The 23,673-nt window shown below is 32.7% G+C and overlaps 2 pseudogenes across 1 annotated transcript in view; one reads left to right on the top strand and one right to left on the bottom strand.

Moving 5' to 3' along the window:
* The window catches only part of LOC145797413 (small ribosomal subunit protein uS10c pseudogene), a 138,714-nt pseudogene that overhangs the window by 19,824 nt on the left and 95,217 nt on the right, over window positions 1-23,673 (top strand). The gene's annotated exons all lie outside the window — the stretch shown is intronic.
* On the bottom strand, window positions 636-13,797 carry LOC145789080 (disease resistance-like protein DSC1; annotated as a pseudogene).

Below are 23,673 nucleotides of genomic sequence, written 5' to 3'. Positions count from 1 at the left end.
AATTTATACCTTTTTCATTATTTATTAAACTATTCAAATAGTTTAATTAATAAAGCTCCATCAGTTTGGAACAAGTTGCACTAAAGGACAAACTTTCAAATTTCCACTAACGGAACTTTTTTCAAGTTGTTTGAATTTTTTGCAACGGTCAAACCTTGTTTGATATAGTGGTGCACCTTTTTTTTTCAAATAAATACCTGTTCGGGTATGTTTGAAAGGTCACCAAGTGGGCTATATATACATATCACTTTTCCAGCAGTCCGGATCCAGAAACAACATTGAGTTTGAAATTTTGTCCTTTTGCTGTCCATTTCCTTTTAGTGCATTATTCTTCATATATAATTTTAGGGATAAATATTCAGAGAGTTAGAACACAGGTTTGGTTCGCCGAACAATTTGTTTTGGAGTGCTACTACAAATTGGTTAAGATCATTGTATCCTGGGAGATAGACACCACTCAACCGTAAGCACCGTAGCGGGGCGAATCTGTCTTAAGGACAGAGTGTTACACACTCGACTTGGTCTTTAATTATTGATTCGGTTCAACAAAATAATTTCTGTAAGTTTATTTTATTTTGTTTGATTTATTTTCAGTTTATTTTATTTACACAGAAGATTGTTCCAACACAACCTAGTCAAAGCTGCCACTTCCACTTGGCTTTGCTGTTGGGGTGGTCCTCTTCCTCGTCCCGATCATCAAATTTGCCACTGGGTCCTGTTGCTGCTGCCGCATCATAGTCACGGTTGTCATTAAGGTCACCGTTTCTTCTCTTTGATGTAGTAATACTAGAACTAGCAACTTCTACTTCTGCTCCTTCTACTGATCTTTCCAAGTCTCCATGGAACACACCCATGTTATCTTCCGAATCACAGCTGTCCATAGTCCATGCTTCTTCATCATCTTCTTTCTCGTATACTAAATGGACACCTAACTTTACATCTCCTTCAATTAATGAAAAATCCTCGTCAAATGCTTTAGCTAAACAATCAACGTAATGACTGTCATGAACTAAACAAGCTTGCGGAAAACAGTCATGAACTAAACAAGCTTGAAATTCAATTCTACCCTCATTGAATTGCTCCATATCATCATACATTGAACTTGGAAATTCATAATGTGGGACATATATAACTATCAAGTTTTGATGATTCGAATATTCAAAATATGTTAGGACATGGCTTTGTCCAATGATCATTTGAATATCAAGGAATTCAAGCCCAACCTCAATAAAATAACCCTCGCACTCGCATTTATTCTTGATTCCAACAACAGCGAAAACAATTCCCAAGAACCTGTCATTATACCAATGTGGAGGCAACTCAAATGATAGTGAACACCCCCTACTTTGATGACTGAACCACTTTGGAATCTCACTCCTGGGGAAAGTAAAATAAACAAATTCTTGCCATTGCCATTCAAAATGTCTCTGTACAATAGAGATCGGTCACAATGCTTAGACACACACACACACACACACACACACACACACATACAACCTGAAATTGATTTGAGACAAAATTTTCTGACAAGATGTTGTTTTGCTCATTCTCAACAAGTTTGAAGCAATTCATGAAGGAAAACTCTTCAACATTATTGTATTTGGATAGACTCAATATTGTTCTTAATGATGTGTAATCATTAGCTTCTATATTACGTATATCTGATGAAAGCTCTAGCAGTTCTTGAAGCCTCTTGCAACCATTCAAATGCAATAACCCCAGATTAGAAAGTTTATTCATGCTTGCAGCTAAACTTTCAATATTGTTTCTACTTAGATCTAACGATTCCAACGAGTAGATGTGGCAAATACTTGCAGGGATAGATTTTAAATTACAGTCATTGAGAAATAGGTTTTTCAAAGACTTCAATCCTAACAAAGCTTCTAGTTCCAAAGTTGTAACTCTCTCTCCGTCTTTGTAAAATTGAAGGCAAGAGGGAGTAACTCCATGAATAAGATGTTATTCCTTTACACCCTCTCAAGGATAATGTTTCAAGTTTCTTCATAAGTCCAATGGAGGGAGGGAGTTGTCTAATTGCAATGTAATCTGCACGAAGCTCCTTTAAACAGTCCAGAACACCCAGGCCTTGTGGCAGTTTGTCAAGTTTGGAGCACCCAGAGAGATTTAGACTTGTAAGACCTTTCAACTGACAAATGTTGTCTGGAATACTTCTCAAGTTTTTACAATTTCTCAGACTCAACAAAACAAGATTGGAAAGATGTCCAATTGAAGGTGGGAGTTCACTTACACCAATCCCATCTAAATAAAGCCCTAATAAACATTTCATATATCCAAAGTTGACTGAAATGTTTTTAAGCTTTGAGCACCCAGAGACATTAAGAGCTTCAAGAGATTCCAATCGAATGTCACTTGAAAGACTCATGAGATTTTTGCTGTCCTTCAAATTCAAGAAAATAAGACTCTTGGGAATTTCAATGGATGGATCAAGATTAACCAAACTTGTACAGCCTTCAAGAATCAATCTTTCTAGATTTGGGAACCTCTTGAAGTCTGGGCACTTGGCTAGACATGTCGAGTGACTAAGATTCATGATCCTTAACATGTTTAGATGCTGTTGAAGGAAAAAAAAATAAAAATAGATAGATAGAAATTACAGAAAATATATTGTTTCAAGGACTTTGCATCTTAGTTAGAGTAATTAAATAGAATGCATATTTATACCATTGTTCCCTCCCAAAGTTGTTCAATGCTGCTATATGTTAAGTGAAGTTCAACATGACGCTCTGGTTGAAATGTGGAAGGCATGTATTTCATAGGGTATCCGCACCAATCAAGATACCTGAGCTTGTTAGAAAGATATTTGAGGTCTTCTGAGAGGTACATACAACAAATTTTGAGAATTCTCAAGTTCGGCATCTTTGCAAAAGCTTTAGGCCTCAACTTCAATTCTTTTAGGCCAATGTCCTTTGGATCTCGACTTCGAAGATCAGGATACTCCACAACTATGCCTCCAACCTTTTTTGTTCCCTAATAACCACAAGAAAATAACAGCAGCACAACTTTAAAAGGCTGACAAAATTATGCTCAATTAGCTTTGATAAATAAATAAGTTGAGAGTGTTCATACTTTTCTATAAAGTCTCTTACTGTATTCTCCATCAGCACATGTGTTGAATCTTTATGAAGCCACAACCTACTATGCTACCCAGGCTCTTTAGGTGATTCCTGACGAACAATATTCCACCCTAGTTCTTGTATCAAATCATGCATCATCAGCTTATTGTTTGAGATAGATACAAGAGACTTTTCAACAAGAACTTTTATTCCAATAATTGGGTGGGAGTCACAACTTTCTAGTACTTTTGTTACATCATTTTTGTCTTTCCCTTTGAAAAAGCATGCAATATCTAAGAATATTTCCTTCTCTTCCAAATGTAATGCATCGTAGCTTGCTCTCATTACTTTTTGCACTTCATTCAGAGGGCTTTCCTTCAGTCTGTTCAATGTACTTTCCCATTTATCTTTGTTTCGGCCACAAAGAAAAGAACCCAAAACTTTGAGAGCTAAAGGAACTCCTTTAGCGTACTTTACTGCACGATGTACAAGTTCTCCATAGCCTCCCATTTGTTGGTGTTTCCTGAAGGCTTTAGATTTAAAGAGTTCTGTAGCTTCATCTTCTCCTAATTCCTCAACCTTATAAATATGTGTTATGCCATATTTGATTAATGTATGTTGATTTCTAGTTGTTGTAATGATTCTACTTCCAAAACCGAACCAATCAAGCTCTCCTACCAATTTTTCAAGTTCTATTGATTCATCCACATCATCAAGAACAATAAGAACCTTTTTACGGCATACCCTGTGCCTCATTATACTTAAGGCACTACCAACATTTCCTACTTTCAAATCTTTCTCCATTAAGATTTCGGAAATGAGATGTTCTTGTAGAGTTTTCAGACCACCTTTTTCTGAAACTTCTCTAACATTTTCAGTGAAGCTGCAACCTTCAAATTGGGAAGAGATATGGGCATAAATAACACTTGCAAGAGTTGTCTTACCTATTCCACCCATCCCCTATATCCCCACAACACGAGCATCAACCATCCCTAATCCTAGCAATTCAATCATTTCCACCATACGAGAATCCATCCCAACTAGGCTTTCAGAAACACTCGAACATGTATGATTTAATTTTCTAAAAAGTATCCCCACAAACATTGATTCAGACATGTAGATTTAGGCCAATAGTAAAAGAAATTTGTGAATCAGAACTCAAAAGAGCTACAAAAAGGTAAACTAACATTATTTTAATAGTGATTAATTTTGCTCGTTGCAATAGATGAAGATAATTACGGAACAGGACATATAAATGTATAGAGACATAGTGTGTATTGGAAGAAGATGTGCACTGAGACATAGTGTGTTCCGGAGAAATAGATTTTCCTCTTTCGAGCTTTTCATCGTCTTTGAAGGTGTGAATTCCCTTATGAGCCAACGCTGTGTATAGATGGCTGACGAAGTTATCGCGAGTGTCTTCGCCTCTAAAGCTCAAGAACACATCGTATGTACATCCAGATCGAGATGAAGATGGAACAGATGAAGCCATTGTAACTGTTTGGTTGGTGGACTACCAAATCTCTTACTCAAAAGATTGGGGGTTTTGATTGATGAGAGAACAGAAATTACTAGTATCTCTCGTTTCTATACTCTGCAATTTGCGTTACTTGCACGCTACTTGGTCTTTTTTTTCTTGTTAAAAAAAAAAAAAAAAAAACTGTTTGTCCTAAGGTATATATTAGAAAATATATACTTATCAATTGTTAAAAAAATTGGGAAATTACACTTCAATTGATGGTTGAAAAATTAATTTTAAATTAATGATAAATATTAAACACATGGTGAGTGTCTTTGCCTCTAAAGCTCAAAAACACATCGTATGTCCATCGAGATCGAATAGAGGAGGAGGAATTGGCTCTTTGGACAACCATTGCAGCCAACGTAAAAACTCTGTTTAACAAACAGAGATCAAATTGAGACTTTTTTATTTATTTATTTATTTTATTTTGAATTAGAACAAATTGAGACTTTGATAACATAAACAAAAACACTCGGAGATCGCTGTTTTTTATAATTTGGACAATTTGCGAACGAAGATTAATCCAAGGTTCATTGTTTTGTTCGCATCGGAAAAATATTTGAACATTTATTTTGCTTCTCGAAATTTAGGCTTCGTTTGACAACTTAATATTTTAGTTTAAAAGTTAAAAAATTACTAAAAAAATTAAAAAGTCAATAATCTATACAAAAAAATCATTGCTTGTTCCATCTTTTCAAAAAACACTTTTCAAAAAATGCTACTTTCGTATTTTCCGTATTTTTTTGTTTTTACTGAATTTTTTTAAAATTTTAAATAATTTTTTTACTTTTTAGACACACCTAACATAAATATACCTAAAAAGTAAAAAAATTATAAAAAAAATCTTTTAAAAATTCACTAAATACTAAAAATACAAAAAAATACAAGAATTTAGTACATTTTTTACATTTTTATGTATTTATTAATTTTTTAAAATATTTTTTCACAATTTTTTTACTTTTTAGATACATCTAACTAAGGTGCATCTAAAAAAGTAAAAAAAATGTTTAAAATTTAAAAAATATTCACTAAAAATAAAAAAACACGAAAACCAAAAAACTCAGTTTTCATAAAACTTAATTCAGAAACTCAAACCAAACACACTGAATGATTCACTTTTCTCTTTACTTTTTGTATATCTTTTTGTAAAAAATCAAAAAGTCATTTCAAATATACTAATTTTTTTAACCTCATATTTTAGTCAAAAAATCAAAAAATTACTAAAATAATCTGTTCACAAATGAGGCCTAAGGCTTTTTGGTTTTTTTAATAATTTTTTGATTTGTAGATTAAAACAAGCACATACCAAACGAAGCCTTAGTCTGGAAAAAAAACCAAAGGGTAAAGAACACTGACACCTGAGGTATCTGTTTAATATAGATTCCTTTACATTTAAAAAATTATATTTTCCTCCTTAAGGTTTGTAATCTTATTATAAATTGTCCCTGAATTGTTAATGTTATACCTTAAAATTTTCTAAATGGCCATCTTGCCCTTTTTCCTATCATTTCTTCTCACTATCATCATGACTACATTTTACAGCTTTCTATCATTAAATTTTATCTAAACATATTTTTATTGAGTCATGATATACAAACATAAATTTTATATAAAATTTTTAAACACAATAATATAACTTGATGGTGACCTTTCACTTTAAAATAAAATATTCATGAACATGATTTATATTTATAACAATATAACTATCCCGGCAATTTTATGATATTTTTTGTATAAATTTTATATATGAATATAATTTTTCATTTTTATTATTGTCATTATATTTAGATTAGATCAATTTAATCTAGATATATTTAAAAAAATATATAATTTATACAAAAAAGCTTTAAAAAAATTATTGAATACACCAAAATAAAATAATGTATTGAATTTTTATATTTTTGTATTTTTTTTTTGTATTTGGTGAATTTAAAAAAATTCACAAAATATTATACTTCTTAAGTATATCTAGATTAGGTGTATCAAAAAAATAAAAAAAAAATTACTTACAATATTAAAAAAAATACGAAAAATAAAAAATCCAATTTTTTGTGTGAATTAAATCAAAGAAGATGATTGTTATTTTTTTTAAAATGACATTAACAAAATATATATATTATTTTATTATTTTATATACATAAAGGGTAACGGATAAATATATCATTTTACTAGTATCTCTCGTTTCTATGCTTTGCACATATGGGTTACTTGCAAGCTACTTGGTCTTTGTACACCAAGTCAACGTCTAAGTCAAAGTCTGAAAGTTAATTGCCACGAAATTTCTTCCTTCGAAGAAAGGAAGTATTGAAATAATAATAATAATAATAATAATTACATCAACCTTCTCTTCCTAGAATTACAGTTGTGGTGGGTCTTGCCTTTGCTGGGTGCTTGATGAGCTCCATTGCTGTTTTAGTTGTAGATTTCTTTTTATGAATTGGATTAATTCATGCTGGTAACTGGCTAGTGTGGAATCTGGCCTCACGAATGTCATGATGACATCTTAGAGCATATTTTTTTTCTTGTTAAAAAAAAAAAAAAAACTATTATCCTAAGGTATATATTAAAAAATATATATTTATCAATTGTTAAAAAAATTGAGAAATTATACTTCAATTGATGATTGAAAAGTTATTTTTAAATTAATGATAAATATTACAAATATTAAACACATGGCGAGTGTCTTTGCCTCTAAAGCTCAAGAACACATCGTATGTCCATCAAGATCGAATAGAGGAGGAGAAATTGGCTCTTTGGACAACCATTGAAGCCAACATAAAAACTCTGTTTGTTACTCAAAGAGAGATCAAATTGAGACTTTCTTTTATTTTTTATTTTTTATTTTGAATTAGATCAAATTGAGACTTTGATAACATAAACAAAAACACTCGGAGAGCTCTTTTTTTTTTTTTTTATAATCTAGACAATTTGCGAACGAAGATTAATACTAGGTTCATTGTTCCTATCGAAAAAATATTTGGACATTTATTTTGCTTCTCGAAATGTAGGCCTCGTTTGACAATTTAATATTTTAGTTTAAAAGTTAAAAAGTTACTAAAAAAATTAAAAGGCTAACAATCTATATCAAAAAATCAATGATTCCTTTTTCTCTATACTTTTTGCATATATTTTCGTAAACTCATTTGGACTTTTAATCAAGTTTTTTGACTTTTTCAGAAACTCATTTAGAAAGTTAGTAAAAAGTTACTTTTTAATTTTTTTAGTTAATATTTGTTTATGCTGTCACATCATAATCAAATAACCAAAATACTTCTACCCAATTTAAAAATTTACATTTTGCCCCGTGGAGGGTATAGCCGTAATTTCACAAGTAGCTTACCTTCTCAATTAGTTTTGATGCCAAAAAAACTAACTTTTGACTTTTTACCCAAACTACAAAACGTAGCTTTTTTGCTTGTTTCCAAATGACACCTTAGGCACTTAATTAGTTTAGTCTTACGAAAAATCTAAACTACAATATCTATAATCTATTTTACATCAATTATTCAAGATAAATTAACTACTCTTGTAAGACTTGACAACTAGCCAACATTTCCATCAATTCAATTCAATTTTGTTATATCATTATACTTAAACATTGTCATTTATAATTTTGTCTTGTAGCAAGTCATTTTATCATATAAAATATCCACAGTGTTAGAGGTCTCGAATTTTCCTCAAATTCTTTTATTTTTTATTTTTTTGGACTGTATTAGTTAGTTAGTTATTATTATTTTTTTTTGGTTTTATTTTTTTTTAAGGGTAGTTATGTGTAGGAATGTACCAAAGAATTAGATATTTCGCACCAACTCATTGTATAAAATTATATAAAATTAATAAAATTTAACCAACTACCTAACTGATCAGTCAATTTTATCACTCAACCAGTCCAAACTAATTGACTGATCAGTTAGACTGCTGGTTAAAATTTATTAATTCTATACAATTTTGTACGATGAGTTGATGCGGAAAGTTTAATTTTTTGGCACACCCCTACACATAACCACCTTTAAAAAAAAAAAAAAACCAAACCAACACAGCCCAACAAATAAAATGAAATAAAATTAAAAAAAAAAAACAAACCAACACAGCCCAACAAATAGAAAAAAAAAAAAAACTCATTCTCTAAATAGTTTTTTTTTTTGGAATATTAAAAAAAAAACACGTAGTAAATCATAGGGAAAAAAAAGCAAAAAGGAAAAATAGAATATTTTAATTTAATTTAAGTAATTAATGACAGTGCGATGCACGAGAATTTATTTTTAAAATCAAAAATTGATTTTGAGTAGTACTATTTATGTGTAGAAAATTTTAATAATTGAAAGCCAAATACAAATAGATTTGTTAATGACTGAGAAATTTTTTTTGTCATTATGTGTGATTAAAGTTAAAAAAAAAAAGGAAAGAAAAAAAAAAGTGTATTCTCAACCTCAACCTGAAATCAAATCCTTATTTGTGTTAATCAAATTTATTAAAAATCATGAATTTCACTAGCATCAAAATATTTTTTTCTGAAAAAAAAAACAAAAAATTCTATAATATACAAGTTATGACTTGGTTATCATTCATGGTGTATTATAATATGATGTGTTACAAAAAATAATATTAATTTAAATTTAAATTATTTATTTTAATAATCTTAACCTTATCGTTACGTAAAAGTATCATTTAAATACTTATATATAATATTTCAGTCAAATTGATAATTTTAGTTCTATTGTTTTATAAAAGTGTAATTATCTTATAATGATTTTATATGATATATATTAAATTAAAAGATAGTAAAACAAACAGTCATTTTGATATTAAAAATAATAGTTAAATTAGAAAGAGAATTAGTAATAAGTGATTCTAATTATTTAATTTAATTTTTATTTTTATATTGATTGGGAAAATAAAAATATGTAGAAATAGAATTATACACAATTTTTTTAAAAGTTAATATAAATATGTTGTGATTGAATTAAGAAGGAAATACATAGGCCCCGTTCAGGAAGTTTGCTATTTTAGCCTGACCAAAATAGTCGTGTTCGGGAAGAGAGTTAGATTTTTTTGTAGTTGTATGTGATGTTTGTGAGAGAAAAAATAAAATAATTATGGATTTGATGTGACATTTTGTCTTATTGATTATTTTAGCCTTCTTTTTTTTTTTTTAGTGTTATTCTAGCCCAAAAAATCAAAAAAGCCTCTTTCGAAACACCTCCATAAATTAATAGAAAAATTACTCATAAATCCCATTTGGAGAAAAGTTGTTCCATTTAGTCCTAAAAATTTTCTTTCAAACCAATTAGTCTTTTTTATTTTGGGTATGTTGTATTTCTTTGATTTGAGGGCTTGGAAGTTTACTTGTTTGCCCTTGTGTGTGATTTTGTTTGAATTTTTTTCCTAATGTTGAGTTTCGTAGGTAAGGTAGGTTTTTACGTTTCTATTTTTTTTTTTTTTTTTTTTTTTTTGCGGGATTTAGTGAAGTGATTTGTAGATCTATGATGTTACCCCGTTTGTGGTGTTTGTTCCTTTTTGTGGTGTTCGTCCCTATTATAACATTGACATTAATTAACATCCAAATGACTCAAACCACTAACTAACACTACTATATCCCCAATAACCATAACAATGTGGGTGTTTGGGAAGTTGGTTTTTTTGTAGGTTTTTTTAATTGTAGGATATTATTGGAGCAATTTTTCTTTTGTGTTTGGGAAGATAGTTGAGTTTTTTTTGTGGTTGGATGTGATTTTTGTGAGAGAAAAAGTGAAATGATTATGGGATTTGGTGTGATATTTTATTTGGATTTATTTTTTTTTGGTTTTGTAACCAATTTGTCTTTTAGTGAAAAAAAAAAAAAAAAACCAAAAAAAATCCTTCCCCAAACACCCCCAACAAATAGGGGCCATTTCACGTGTATAAAACATATGTTAATACAAACATCACAATGACAAAACGCGGCTAACAAAAACCACAACGTTACACAATACAATAATTATTCGGCAACACAAAGTTACACCAACTTGCCAAATGACATCTACACATATAGAACCCACAATAGAGCAATGACCACACCACCAAAACCCCAATGTACTCTAAACCCACATTACCATTTATATACAACAACAATACAATGCGAACCTATAACATTACTGATCCAACATTACATATATAAAATAGATAACGATGTCAACAATACAATCAAAATATTTATCAAAGAAGTAAAATAACAAGATTGAAATATATACCTGACGCCGTTGCCGATGTAATAAGAAGTGTACACACGCTTGTTATACGTCAGTAATGTCAACATAACGACAGAATAATGTAGTTCTTAATAATAATTGTTGTATTGACAGAAATGGTGTATTTCTAGGGTTGGGGGACCAAATCGTCAAAATTGGCAATGCAAAGATGGAGTTTAATATAGCAAAAAACAAATAATCAACAAACAAAGAAATCTACACTCATTAACATCGGGAATCCATAATGTTTCCATTTTCGCTTCTTCCGTTTTGATTGGGATGGGAGGAAAATAGAAAGACTATAGTAAGTTTTTTTGGGCACAAACATAATTTTCATATCACCAAATTCCTAATTTACCCATAACATTTGGGACAACACGAGCTAACACCATGTATAAAAACGTCATTACCACTCAAATAGGACTTATCAGTGCATAAAATAAAAGGCATAACTAAATGGTTCAAAAGTTTACGATTTGAGATTTATTGGTGTATTTCCCTAAATTAATTAGGTAGAGTATTGATTTTTTCCTTAATATTTTTTTTATTGAATTCATACATATTATATATAAGTATATAAAATTTAAATTAAATATAAACGTTTTGTAATAAATAATTTAATGTTAAATATAATTTACTATTAAGGCATCAATAAGATAGATAAAAAAATAAAAAGTATAAAAAAAATTAATTTGATCAGTGCGATACATATATTTAAACACATTATATCATATTTATTTATATGTCAAGATATTTTTTTTATAAATATAATAATAATTAAATTAAAATATCAACTATGTAAAAAAAATCTAAAAATGACAAAACTGAATACACAATGAAATATTTATGAAAAATAAGTATTTCTCAAATAGAATTCATATAAAATTAATTATTATAATTGAAATTAAATTTGTTTAAAACTTTATATGTTAAAAAAAAATCATGTTGATGCAATTTTTTTTGTTAAAATAAGCCTTTAAAATATGTTAGGAAAAAACATATATATATATATATATATGATTACCTAACAATTTAATCGCCAGGGTAAGGAGTCTGGATCCTCTCCAGCCTTCCTCTCCAGCTCTTCCTCCGGTCGACGAATAACCACATCAGCCATGACACAACCTACGGTTGAGATTAACTATAAAAAAAATAAATTAAATTCATTCCCGTCCACCACTCACTCACTCACTCTCTCTCCTCTAATAAAAAAAATTTAAAAACTATTTTAATCTTTTTAATTTTATTTTCATAATATACATAATTTTTAATATAAAAATTTTATTTTATAAAATTAATATCATTAAAAATATACCTTTAAAATAGACTAAGGTTTGGTTTGACATAATCAAAAAAAGTCAAAAAGTCAAAAAGTCACTATCTTATTTAAGTTACATCATCTTATTTAAGTCATATCATCTCTCTACCACATCACTTCAAACCCAACCCATACCCTACCCAACCCAACCCAACCCATATTTCATAAAAAATAAAAAAAATGCACTTATTTAGTTTATCCCAAACAACCTCTAATATTAAATATATTTAATAAAAAATTAAAATAAATAAAAAGTAATTACTATGTTTAGTTATATTTTGAAATTATTATTTTTTAAATATAAAAATTAATTTGATGAAATAAACACACAAAAATCATATATTTTTAAAATTCTCAAAAACCAACTTCATTTCAAAAAAAAAAAATCATATGAAAATAAAAAACATGCTGCATTTTATTTGCACCTATGCACAGATTAGATTTGTGTGTGTGTGTTTTTTTTTTTAAATGCAAAGATTGGATTTGTGTGTTTTTTATTTCCTTTAAAAAAAATTATTTTCATATGATTTTTTTTTATTGAAGATTGTTTTTGAGAATTTCAAAATTTTATAATTTTTGTGTGTTTATTTCATCAAATTAATTTTTGTATTTAAAAAATAATAATTTCAAAACATAACTAAACATAGTAATTACTTTTTATTTATTTTAATTTTTTATTAAATATATTTAATATTAGTCTCATTTTAAAGGTATATTTTTAATGATATTAATTTTATAAAATTAAAATTTTATATTAAAATTTATATATATTATGAAAATAAAATTAAAAATATTAAAATAGTTTTTTTAATTTTTTGTTAGAGAAGAGAGAGAGAGAGAGCGCTAGTGTGTGTGTGAGTGGTGGACGGAGAGTGTAATGCTGTGTGTGGAATGAATTCAATTTTTTTTTTTTATAGTTAATCTCAACCGTAGGTTTTGTTGTGGATGACGTGGCCGAATCTTGTCCGTTGACCGGAGGGAGAGCTGGAGGGGAAGGCTGGAGAGGATCCAGACTCCAGGGAGTGTAAGGCCATCCAGATAAATTGTCAACTTGGTCCAAAGCATTCCTCCAGCTTTGGACCTTCTCGATCCCCAAATCTCCCTGTTTGGAAGCCAATTTCTCAAATTCATCCCTAAAACTCCCTGTTTGGCTTGGCTTTGTTTGGCTTCGCACTTCCGATGGTTTCACGTGATAGAAAATCGGATAAACAGTTGTGTTGCTGCATTCAAGTATCTCCACAAGTTCATCCAAACACCATCTGAAAGAAGTATAATTCTTGGACAAAACCACAATTGAAAACCTCGATTCTCCAATAGCTTTACGGAGTTCCGGTGAAATCTCTTTCCCTCTTTCGAGCTTTACATCATCTCTGAAGGTGTGAATCCCCTTCAGAGCCAACGCAGTGTAAAGATGATTGACGAAGTTATCGCGAGTGTCTTTGCCTCTAAAGCTCAAGAACACATCGTATGTCCATAGAGATCGAACAGAGGAGGAGGAATCGGGTCTTTGAACAAACATGGAAGCCATTGTAAACTCTGTTTGTCAATCAAAGAGATCAATTTGGGACTTTTGATAACAGAAACAAAAACACTAGGATAGGGTATCTCTCTTTTTTATATTCTGGACAATTTGCGAGGCAAAGATTAATACTAGGTTCATTAGTTCCTATCGGAAAATATTTGGACATTTGCATTACTTCTAGAAATTTCAGTCTACAAAGAAAGCAAAATAATATTGGACTATACTGTGAAATCTGGGTACCATGTTGCTAAGTTGGGAAATTCTGGGTCTTCAGGCCACAGTCCATCTTCTTCGTTTCAGGTTCTGAGTTCCTTTTGGAAGCAAATTTGGAGGCTGACGGTTCCCCCGAAAATTCGTCACTTTTGGTGGCGGGTGTGTCGACATGTGCTTGCATCAAGGGAGAACTTGTTCAGACGAAAGTGTGCTTATTCCTCAACATGCCAACTCTGTCATACGACACCGGAAACTGTGGAACATATTCTCTTTGGCTGTGAGTGGGTCCGTCCAGTTTGGTTTGGTAGCAATCTCAACTACAGAGTAGATTGGGGTGCAATTCACTCGGTACTGCAATGGTCTAGTGTCATGATGGATATCCTTGGAACTGATGAGGACCGAAATTATTTTTTCAATACGGTGGCATGGATTGGCTGGTATATTTGGAAGGATCGTAACAATTTTGTTTTCAATCATCTTCCTGTTGAGCCCTCCTCGACTCTACATCGAGCTAGAGTGGCTATGGCTGAATTTGAAGCGGGGTCTCTCGCCGAGGTGTGGGTCTTTCTCAGCAATCTACTCCGATAGCTGCTGCAACGCATAGTCGGGATCCCCCTCATCCTGGTTTCTACAAAGTTAACTGTAATGTGGCAGTTCTACAAGGTTCTTCTCGTGCAGCAGTTGCGGCAGTGTTAAGGGATGAAAACGGCCATCTGGTAGACGGGCTCACAAAGCTGTTGTGTATTACTTCACCTTTCCAAGGGGAGGCTCAGGCGTGCTGGTTGGCCTGTCTTCTAGCCCACCAGCTCAATCTGTTGGATGTTCTAGTTGAAGGGGACAACAAAGCCGTGATCCATCTCTGTGTTACTGAGACGGTTCCTCCATGGGAATGTGGTGCAATTCTAAGTGACATCAAACTTCTGGCGTCCCAGGGCAGGTTCTCCTTTCAGTGGAGGCCCAGGACTTTGAACAAAGTTGTTCCTTGGGTAGCACAGGCGTGCCTTCATGATCAGCTCCCCGCAGATTGGGTGTCTAATCCTCCTTCTCCCCTGCTTCGCTTGTTGGCAATTTCTTAGTTTCGGTTGTATTGATTTCTTCTGTTAAAAAAAAAAAAAAAAAAAAAAAATAGAAAGCAAAATAAGAGATGGATCGATAACACTTTCCATTAATTCTCTGACCGATTATATAAATAATTTTTTTGACTACAGTAATAATTTTAATAACATAATTTCATTATATTTATTTTCATAAAAAAAATAATTTATAGTTTTAAAAAACAAATATTATGAAATTCCATGATTTCACTTATTGTCTCAATTTAATTTTTTAATTTTTTCTATAATTGTTATGCGCACAAATTTTAAAAATGTACATAATAAATTTACAGTGAGCTTGCATGCCCAACTGGACATGTCCAATCCACTAAACATTTTGGAGACAAATCCATCTAATTATATAAAAATAAAGGACGGTCTATGGGTAATTCTATTTTTACACGCTAATTCATTGGGAGATTCTATTTGTATTTAAAATATGTTTAATTTAAATTCATAAATTTTAATTCTTAATATATCTTAATATGTTAAATCTCAAAATAATTTTTTTTTTCCTCATGGTATACCATAATCAATTATTCCTATTCAAATCTCTATATCTTATTTTCTAAGAGATCAAAGTTATTTCTTTTTCTTCTTCTATCTTCTTCTTCCTCGCTCCAAAACTCCAATCTACCCTACCAAAATTCACTATCATCATCAACATCATTGTTTTTTTATTGTTTGGAAACCCTAAACCTTAAAAGAAAGTTTGAACAAAATCAAATAATAAATGAGAGTAGTAATCAAAATAGTTTCTTGAAGCAACTTATCAAAAATGATGTAAGTATTCATATGAAGGGGTTTTATAATTTTTGTAGAGCACGATCAATTATTTTCTATATCATTTTTTGACAAAAATTAAAGGACGCAGTAACTAAATTAACAATAACATATTATTGGAGTTGTTCTTATTTTGTCATTTAAATAGTACATTATTTGAGAACCACTCTTTCTTGTTAGTGCTTGATGTTTATATGCTTATAAGTTTAGTTTTTACTTTTCTACGAACATTCTTGTGGATAATTTATAATGTAAAAGTTTTTTTTTTTTTTTTTTTTTTTTTTTTTTTTTTTAATTTTTATGTATTGAAAAGTTTTATAATACTTATGTAAAAGTTTGGTTTTTTTGTATTTTACAATGCTTATGTGCTTATAAGTTTGGTTTTTTTTTTTTTTCTTTTTCTATATTTGAGAATTTTATTCTGTATTGAAAAGATTTGAAATAATTTAGTTTTTTTAGTTTGTTTATTATTTATTATTTGGGTTTACCTTGTGGGTAAGTTAGGAAAAATAATAGGGTGTAATAAGAGTAAAATAAAATTTTAAATAATTAAACAAGATGTACTTAGAAATTGGGAGTACTTATGCTGTGTTTGGTTAGGGGATTTAAGGATGGATTGGAAATGAAAATGAAAAAGGTAGGTGAAATGTGAACAAAACAGACCTATATTTCACCTAGTTTCACACACATTTTTTCTTTCCCTTTCCAAATCTCTTCCCAAATCTCCCAACCAAACATAACATTATTGATTTTTTTGGGTGTAAATAGAATCCCCCCAATTCATCTCAGTACATACATTTAATGAACACTTTCTTAATGCACACATTATAAAAATATAAATTTTAGTACACATATCTATATTCCAATATTACCCTCATTTTCAATTTTAAAACCCTAAGGCTATGTTTGGTTTCAATGTTTGAATCATTTAAATTTTTTTTTTTGAGAAAATTATAAATTAATTTGACAAAAATAAATACCAAAATAATATTTTTTAATTCTTAATTTTTTTTACCCCCTAGAAAGATAAAACAATATTGAAATGAGAAGTTTTTATTTATTTATTTTTGAAAACATATTCTAAAACTAGATTAAACATAGCTTTTTTTTCTTCTTTTTTTTTTTTTTTTTTCATCATTCACCCACTCCTCCTTTATTGCTGTTGCCGCCACTTTCAACTCTCCAGCGTTACAACCACTGCCACTTCTAGCTCATTCCCCTCTATCCTAGACCTCCATAGTCAATCTTGAGTGATTCACAGTGGAAGACTTGTGGGAGTGTATAGTTCATGGCGGAAAGTGAAGAGGGAAAGAAGCGATGGGAGGGGATGGCGAATGAGAGAGGCGACGCTGGCGATAGAAAATGGTTGTAATGTTTTAGAATTAGGGTTTGGTGTAATGTTTTAGAATTAGGGTTTAGGTAGAAGAAAATGAGGGTATTGTAGTATTTTTATTTTAGGATAAAATTGTATTAATGAAAATTTTCATTAAATATGTGAACTAAAAAGAATTGGTGTGTGAAAATAGAATTACCCACCTTTGATCCATAAATTTAATTTTAAATGTTCGTTATCCAAAGGTCATATTATAAAATATATTCATAAAGATAAGTTTCAACAAAATGATCAAATTACCCATATCTATATATATAGCAACCAAACCCTACATTTCTTCAATCAAAACCGTCCCCCCCCCTCTCTCTCCGATCTAAACCCTATCCATCGTTGTCTCCACCACCTTTCCGCCACCGCCTCTGACTCTGGTTTGACTCATCGTTCGTCTTTTTTGTAACTCTGCCCTCTCTCTCTCTCTTTTCGATCTAAACCCTAGCCATCACCGTCTCCATGCCGTCTTCACCACCTCTCTATCGCCGCCATCGACTTTGGTGGCATTCGAAGGAGAGCAATGGTGAGGAGAGAAGCTGTCATCGTGAGACGGACAGATCAACGGAGTTGGTCAATTACCATGAGAAGGTCAGATCAACTGCTAGTCTCAATCTTCGTTGCCATCTCAGTCTCTCTTTGATCTTTGATCTTCAACTATAAAAAATGAGGTTAGATCGCCGGCCACCTCTGTGTCGCCATCGCTGCTAAGCTTCTCTCTCTTTGTGTTCCTCTCCTTTCTCTATATGTTAGGTCTGGTTTTTTTATTTTATTTTATTTTATTTTTTTTAAGATTTGAGCTCAGAACATCTCCTCTGTTTGGCTGGAGAAAAAAATGGAGAAAAGGAAAAGAAAATAAGATATACCCGCATCTATCTCTGCAACTTTCTTTTGCTCTGTGATTTTTTTTTTAATGTAAGTTTAGATTTGATGTTGTTGTTGTTAGGGTTCATGATGATGATGATGATGATGACGACGACGATGATGATGATGAAATATATTGCAATAACCATGTGTAACCTGTTCAACATAAATAGATTAAAAAAGAAATTTTACAAGAACAAAATAATTTACATAGATAGCACAAGAACAATTGCAAAGATTAATTTTTTTAAACAGATTCAATTTTTTTAACAGATCAGACCTCCAACATATAAAAACATTGAACAGATAAAGAAAAATAAACCGATAGGTTCAACAGATAAGAAAAAATATGGGAACAATTGAATAGATAATAAAATTTAGACAGATAGAGTTAAACATATTAGGGAAAAAATTGAATAGATAGATATAAATTTGAACATAAAGAAAATAATTTCAACAAATAGTCAACAGATAGATAAGGGGTAAAATTGGAAACAATTTTCTCCAAAACGTACAAAAAGTCATCAAATTATTTCATAAAGGGTAGGTCTTTTACTAACAAAAAATATTAGATTAGACTTTTCAACAATTTTCTCATAAATAAATTAGAGTTACCTTTCATATTTCTTTTTTCAAATATACAAATCATTTATAAACGATAGAATTGGATCTAATTGTAACTTGATTTGAAACTAGGAATTAATTGAGATAATTAAAAAGTGAGAAGACAAAATGAAATTGAATATATTTTGTATCTTTAAAACAATGGATCATGGATGAATTTTGTTAATATCTGATTAGTATGATTATTATTATGCTTTTGTTAACATGTGCTTTAAGAGCTTATGTTAAGGAGATATTAAATGAATATATTTATATTAATTTGTATAAAAAATAACACAACTTTAAGAACTATCTTAATTAAATTGTTTTATATTTATACTCTTTTTGTTTTGCACCATTGACCTCCCTTTTATGCACCACTACATTTTCCTTTAAATTTAATATTATTTATATTTTAAAAATGTATTCCTTATTAGTACTAACTTATAAGTGTATTATTGTATGCCCATGCTTGAAAACACGATGTAAATAAAACAAGTAAATAAATAAGAAAAAAAAATTAAAAAATAAAAGTGCGTGTGTTGATTTCTGACCACACTGCCAAATAGGTACTCAACTGGAGAGTACCGGCAGAATAAATCTTGCCCGAACAACCTGTCACAAAAAGATAATACTCCGGCGGTAGTTCGTTCACCTGGGGACACTCCGACGATCAAGTCAGTATTTAATTATCTCTCAAAGATAGTAAACAGTACTTAACTCATTAGCCAGAATACCAAAAAATGTACCTTAGACCCACGAAGGTGCCTTACTTTTATAGCCAGCACTAACCTGATCCCTGTAGAAGCCTAGCTTCAACGGACTCTGGCTCAATGCTCATCTTAGACTCCCAGCCAGATAGGGATAAACTCCCTAAGAGCCTTATCTTTATCCAGACTAAGGTCCTCCCCCATTTTAGGACTTTTGTCCCTTATCCGCTCATCTTGGATTCCGGTATCTCCGCAGATAACCTCAGCCTAGCCGAGATCACCTCGGCGCCATAACCAAGACATGTGGCACCTCGGTTGACACTTCAGTGTCAGCTTGGCCACGCGTTGTCATTCACAAAATATGCCCCCACAACTGCCCCCTAGGTTCTATTACCTCGGCATCCTGAGGTGATGGAACCTATATCGTTTGTCTATATAGCACATCGGCTAGGACTTACTTTATCCTTCATGACCGAGATCATCACGCGTCGGCTTCACATGACCAAGACCTAAGAACCAAGCTCTTCAAGTTCCTTAACCGAGATCGTCCCTCTAGCCGAGGTTCTCGCTCCATTAAATTAAGAACTCCAAGAGTTCTATCTGCGCATGAGCTGTCATGCACGGTTTCTCAACCGTTTTCACCACGCGTCTTTTTCTCATTGATCCGTACCAAACACGCGCCATCAGGTCGCGTCCCTTCTGCGAGCGCCGCCTGACAGGTACGTCGTCCAAGGCACATTCATTGTGATTTTGTCGCCTTTTTGTGTTTTAACAAAAACACTTTCTCTCTCCGTCTCTTCACTTTTGCATCATTCGTTTTCCCTCTGAGTTCAAGTTTCTTCTCTCTCTAAATCCTCCATCTCCATTGCTATCGAGCTCTCTGTAACTAATTCTGTTCTTCCCCTCCGGTGAAGCATTCACCGTTCTGCTCCATTCACCATCATCGCCTGACTTCGGCATACCTCATACCAGCGTCATTCTCTTTAGTAAGTCACTGTTTTCCCTCTTTTCAGTTTTAAACTCTGTTGCGTTTGTTTATTGCCATTGTGAATTCATTCATGTTCTTCAATCTTTGCTTGTGCTTTATCATTCGCGTGTTGAGCATATTTGTTTGCGATTTCGTGTTTGTCCAACTCGTGTTTGGGTCTACATATGCACACTCATACCGCTCATACACTTGTTAATTTGCCACTATCCTTGGCTTTGCACATCTGCACACACTTTATTCAATGTTCTTGAATTTCTATTTGTTTTTTTGAGTCTGAACCATTGTTCTTTTATGTTTTTCTTGCTTTATTTCCAGATTCTTGCCTTTGATTCTTGTATCTGCATAGATTTAGGTTTGGGTTTTGATCTAGAACTCTGTTCTTTAGGAAAACCGAACCAAAAACCCCTTTAGATTCTCAGAAACCTTTACTCCAGTGCTCTCTAGGGTTTAGCCGAGGTCCTTAAACCCACACCAAACATTCTTTTTCTGAAATTTTGCCTTAATCTTCATAAGCCGACATCATGGGTATGTTCAGGTGGTGAGTCGACACCTCTTCCAAGCTAGAGTACTTTAGGACAGAGTTCTCCATCCCAGCCGATGTTCACCTTAGGCTGGCAGGGGAGGAGGACTCCATCATGCTTGATGGGGACTCTATGCCTTTTCCCGTAGTGGCCTTCATAGAGTGTGGACTTAGGTTCCCTCTTAACATCCTTTTCTGACAAGTCCTTCATTATTACAAACTTAACGCAATGCAGCTGGCTACTAACTCTTATAGAGCCATTAACGATATAATTGCCTTAGCTAGCTGAGAAAATGCTAGGATAACACTAACTGAGATCCAATACTGTTATACCATGTGTGACCTGAAATTCGAAAAAGGCTACGTCTATTACCTCAAGCCGAGATCCACTGAGTACAAACTCATAGCTGACCTCCCAGACTCCAACAAAGGTGCTGGAGATGATTATTTCATCGTCTCAGGCAACTAGGAGTTCTCACCTGATGATGACCTCCACCTCTATCCTTTGAGTCGAATAGTGTTTAAAGAGGATAATGGTAAGAACCAAGTGTCACTTTACATGCTTTTAAGTCTTTATTACTTTATTCCTTTATATGTTCTAATGTCTGATTTTTGTACTTGCAGCCAATGTTTTAAAAACCGGACCGGTGAGTGAACCGGAAAAATGATCGGGTGGACGGGTCACCGGTTCAACCGTCGGGTTTAACCGGAATCGAACCGTGACGTCATAAATATATTAAAATTATATTTAAATAAAAATATAAGTAATAAAATTATAAATTAAAAATTTTAATAATCTTAAATATTTCTCTTAATATTTTTTTATTAAAAAATATAAAAATATATTTAAAAATATTATTAATTTTAATTTTGGAAGAAGAAATCAAATATTCAATATTCAATATTCCCTCCATATGATTTTAATTCAAATAATTTGATTGAAAGAAGAGCAAAAATTTTGGAGGGATATCAAAACTTTAAGTTTCCCTCCAATAGATTTGATTGAATCCCACATAGATTTCTTGAGTTTTTTTGGAAGAATTTTTTTCTTATAAATAGATAGAGGCTTTCACAATAATTTCAAGCTCTCAATGGGATTCCTCACAAGAGGAGACCCTTAAAAGAGAGTTTCCAATTAAAATTTTATTATATATATATATATATATATAATATAAGAAAGAAAGAAAGGAAAGAAAGAAAGAATAAAAAAAAGAAAAAAAAAATTCAAAAATTCGTTTTTATCAACCCGGTGAACCGGAACCAGGTCGACCGGTTCACCGGTCCGACCGCCGATTTTCCCGGTTCTCCCAAAATAGGCCGGTTTTTCACTACGACCGGTTCTATGGGTATACCCGGACCGGAACCTCGACCGGTCGGCGGTTCAACCGGTTGAACCGGCCGGTCCGGTCCGGTTTTCAAAACCATGCTTGCAGCTCTTCCTCAGCCACCAAAAGATTTCCGAAAAACCTTCTACCCCAGCAAGGACTTTAAGAAGCTGCTGAGCTTGCTAGTTGATCAGCGCAAAGCCCCTCTGCTGCTCAACTACATTCCAACCTACAAATCCACCTTATCCGACGTCCCCAAGAAAAACAAGTCTCCACCTTCAGCAACAACTCCCCTTAACACCTCATCACCACGGCCCGACCAAGCTTCAACCTCCGATCCAGCGGAGCAACCATCAACATATGCTCCACAACTGATTCCTCCTGCCCAACGCCAACGCCGACGCCGAGTTCCAATTTCTGCCACTGCCGGCAGAACTCGTAGCTGAAAATGCCAAAGTACTGAGGTGTCGGCTTATGATCCAGCCAACTCACTCACTGCATTTCCAGCAATCCATTTCGGCACCAAAGTCACTGTCGACGCTATCGCTGACGAGATGGGACGTAATAAGGCTATCATCGAAGACCTCTTGGCCGACATCCCCGGTGTCATGACAGTCCAATCCTCCCTATCACAATCCCAACCAAAGCCAAGACAAAAAAGGGTAAAGAGGGCCAAGGCAAAAGCCTCTTTCACCCAAGTTGAATCTAAAGATATAGTACCAATCTCAAAGCTCGTCGAGATTGAGAAAATAAGCTCTGCTGCCGAGAAGAGGCTTGCTGAGATTGATCCCTCCGAAACCGTTCAATCAAAGAAGCCGAGATTTGAGCCTGCAGCCACCTCGGGTTTACTTAAACCTGATAACCCTTGGGCCCCATCTATCATGATTAAGGACAAACCAGTTAGAGCCGGCGATAGCGCTATTGACAGCATCGAAGTCAGCGTTGCCCTTTCCACTGCATTGCTTCTTCTTACTGACCTCAACCATATGGCCGAGGTTAGTGAATATGAAAATTTCGCTCTGATGATGCAGCAATCCGTATTGGTAAATTCCCAACACTTGGTACTCTTTAATTTCTGTTTTTAAGTTCTTCATACTACAAAAAGTTTACTAACTTTGTTCATTCCCTTTTCTCTAGGTGATCCAATACGCTCACTCTTTTGTTATGAAAGCTGAGGACTTGGAGAAGAAGCTAGTCCACAAGACCAAGGAGGCTGCTGGCTTGCTTAAATCTTTAAACAACAGTGAGGCCAAGATAAAAGTCTTGCTGGATCAGGCCAAGGCAGCTAAGCGAGCCCAAGATCAAGCCGAGTAAAAGGTAGATACTGCGGAGGCTGTGGCTGAGGTTCTCAAAGCCGAAATCAAAGAGGTCAAAGCAAAAACTGCCGAAGCCTAAGCAGAGCTCCGAAATGCCCTGGCCACAATAAAGACCGAAATAAAAGCAGCGGACAAGAAGGTTTATGTCGAGGGGGCAGCCGACGTCCGCGAGGAGTACAAAAAATAAGTCAGACAGGCATGCAACAAGGGTTA

This window comes from Camellia sinensis, chromosome 8 (assembly GCF_055761805.1).
Source record: "Camellia sinensis isolate YWXY chromosome 8, ASM5576180v1, whole genome shotgun sequence".
Classification (NCBI taxonomy): Eukaryota; Viridiplantae; Streptophyta; class Magnoliopsida; order Ericales; family Theaceae; genus Camellia; species Camellia sinensis.
The sequence above is the reverse complement of the archived record's forward strand: the minus strand, read 5'-3'. Positions and strand labels throughout refer to the sequence as shown.